We start from the raw sequence: 3788 nt of genomic DNA on the forward strand, positions 1-3788 counted from the left end.
GGCTATGGTTATATAGCTCATATATTAGGTTGGCCATAAGGTTTTCCACAAACAAAATAAAAATATATGATTAAAAACAAAAGGATTTTTCTTAAGAATGAGCAAATAAAATAATTAAACTCTTATTTATGGAGCAGAATATTTCCGGAACTGAATAAGTAAATTTCTGCTAAATAGTTATGTGAAAACGGAAGTAAACAAGAATAGTGTCTATTGGTCGTTCAAGACATGCAACTGTAAATTCCTCCTGTGGCCATGGTAAAAAAGCATGTCATTTATTCAATTATAAAGTAAAAAATATAAAACAAATATTAATATTTACTGGAAAAATATTATATATATTCTTTGATTCGTTTTTTATTTCGTGAGTCACTGATGATTTGTTTGGATTTTTATAAGGCAGGTCCACTACAATGAAACCATGGTACATCTCTAGAATATGTAATAAATAGTTTTTATATTAATAATTTGTATTTTAGCTCTAACATCTGTGATTAAGCATTTTATTGATTTCTTTTCAATGCATCCCAATGCTATTTCTCTTAGTCTGTTTGCTTGTCTGTCTGTTCTACTTTTTTCTAAATACTATGACAAATTTTCATGTAGTTCCGTCCCATAGAACCAACAATATGAGCATTTCAATATTCAATTTGGCTATGAGTATATATATATATATATATATATATATATATATATATATATATATATATATATATATATCCCATCTTTTCTGGCAATTTTATAAGTTCCAAATCTCAGCGACTATTCATCAGAATCTAACAAATGAAGGCTGGTTGGAAAGGTAATGACCTATGTGACATTTGCCTTTAAGGTCGAATATGAAGGGGGATCATCCATCATCCAGAACTTATTTTTGACATTTTTTTTACAACCATAAAATGTTTCAATCATAGTCGTTTGTTTTCCTAGTTTTGCATATGAATTACAAAATATTTGATATTTCCCCAAAACCTCTGGCCTTGATGGAGGGGAGCTTAAAACTTTCTGCTATGGTTTCAAATGATCTTAAGTAACAGCAAGGGAGAATTGATTCCCAATATTTCTCATATGTTATATCTCCCCTCTTTGGTTTTCATACATAAAGTAAATTTCACAGTGTATAAGGCTTATTTGATACTGGAGATATTCAAAAGGTGGGAGATGTAACATATGAGAAATATTTGGAATCAAGTCTCCCCTTACTGTTATTTCAGATAATTTGAAACCATAGCAGCAAGTTTTAGTCTCCCCTCTATCAAGACCAGAGGTTTGGGAGAAATATCAGATATTTTACAATTCATATGCAAATATATATATATATATATATATATATATATATATATATATATATATATATATATATGATGTGTTGATAAAAAAATAAATGAAGTACTTGATCGTACATGTGAGAGCTAAAATACAAATTATTTAAAAACTATATATTAAATATTTCAGACATACTATTGGTTGAATTGAAATGGATTGACCTTGAACGACTTAAGAGTCGTTCTATTCTTTTCAAATCATCAATAATTAAAGGTCAAGTCACTACAATGAAACACATAGTACGTTTCTGAAATATGTAAGTTTTTAAATAAATTATATATATATATATATGTTTTCAGAATGTGAGAGATTATATAATTATTTGGTTTGTTGGCTGTCATGGCTCTTGTGAGCTGCGACGTTGTTTTGCTGTGGAAATAATTATATATATATATATATATATATATATATAATTATTTTTTTACTATAATAATTATATATATATAATATATATATATATATATATATATATATATATATAGAGAGAGAGAGAGAGAGAGAGAGATAGTTAGTCATAGAATTATTTTGTCATGTATGGCTTATTAGTGTAGCTCTAGACATAGCAAGTATGCCAAAATTGAAATCCACATCAAAATCTGATCAACAGTCAAGCACCTAGAACCATGGAGCCAACAAACCTACTAACATTATATATACACTTTATTTACATATATTTTTATGGCACTATTCAGTAACCTTTACAGAAGATTACTGCTTTATGCTCAGATTAAACCATTATTTCCTCTACCAAACAAACAGCTCAATCAATGGATAGGAGTCATTATATATATATATATATATATATATATATACTAACATAACATCTATTCATTATATATATACTAACATAACATCTATTCATCTGTTCATTTGTTTTTCCCCTGTTTTTCCTGCCTTTTTCTTTTGGCCTTGACCATTCTTCTCTCTGAACATACACACAACTCGAGTTGACACAAAGGAAATAACTGTGCAAAAAATCAGAGTTACTTCCCTTTGGAAAACAGCCTACATGATAAGATTAAAAAAATGTGTGTACATCTTGGTAACATATATATATATATATATATATATATATATATATATATATATATATATATGATATAAATGACCATTTGACCACTGAATAATGTATCATTTTTTGGGAGTTTTTAATTTTAGATATTATACATCCAGAGCCATACTAATTAAGAAAATACCAACTTTGTGAGAGTTTGTTGTATATTTTTTAATTTTTATCCAAGAGTGTCCGAGACAGTCTAGTATCATGCCGAGGATTCTGTCATTATGAGAGACAAATAAACTGACAAAGAAATGATTGTTGATAGATAACATTTTGGTAGACTGAAAGGCGTCTGTTTTATTTTGCATACATAATAAAAAATCGAATCCTCCTCTAAAAATTAAAACAAAAAGTAACTTGTATCGTTTGGATTATTCAGAGTACTGTGATCATTTTGGATGCTATTCTCACAACGTTTCAGCTGATGTAATGGTCGACCTTCTTCAGGTGTGTCTTGTCGAACTTGAGAATCCCCAATGATATGTGGCACAACAGATAAAACTGCTCAGTATAATCAGTTCTAAGTGACAGTCTTCTGACCGTGATGACTCAATCCTCAGTACAGGAGAAATTAAGAATAAAATTACAAATTACTTAAGAGTCCACAAAGATGCATAGCATAACTAATAAAGTGCTAAGTAATAATCAGTCTGTAGTGGAATGGGGTACAAAATTGGTGGTAATGTGTTCAATGCTGCCAAAACTAAGCTCATTTCCTTCAATAATTACAAGAAACCTTCTCAACCAATAATAGCTATGGCTAAAGATACATGACCTGAAAGTACTTCGTGCAAACACGTCAGCTTAATGTTGGAACAGATACATCGAGAGCATTGCCATGGCTGCTGCGAGGAAGGTGGGATTTCTCTACCGTGCTGGAAAGCTACTTACACTTGAAAGTATCCTGTACTTCTACAAGGCCACCATTCGCCCATGTATGGAATATTGTTGTCACATTTGGGCTGATGCATCTGCTACTAGTCTCTCACTCCTGGACAGGGTTCAAAAGAGAATCGCCAACCTAATAGGTCCTGAACTGTCCTCTATGCTTCAACCTCTGTCCCACCAACGAAATGTTGCATCCTTCTGCCTGTTTTACAAGTATTTTAATGGTGGATGCCCCGACGAACTACAAGACCTTGTAACCCCTTGACAAACCCGACAAGCAACAAAATCCCACCCCTACACTGTAGAGATCCCTAGATGTAAGAAAGCCTTCTACTCTAATAGCTTCTTACCCAGAACTGCTAGACTTTGGAATTCTCTTCCGGGTACCTGCTTCCTTAACTGTATTGACATGCAAGTATAATGTGAACAAACATCTTGCTGCTGAACTATCTTCACAGTATCCCTGCAACTTATGTCCCCAATAGTAGCCCCCTACATCAAAGTTTCACTGTGC

Source organism: Euprymna scolopes, chromosome 1, assembly GCF_053919585.1.
Source record: "Euprymna scolopes isolate OS-2025 chromosome 1, ASM5391958v1, whole genome shotgun sequence".
NCBI lineage: Eukaryota > Metazoa > Mollusca > Cephalopoda > Sepiida > Sepiolidae > Euprymna > Euprymna scolopes.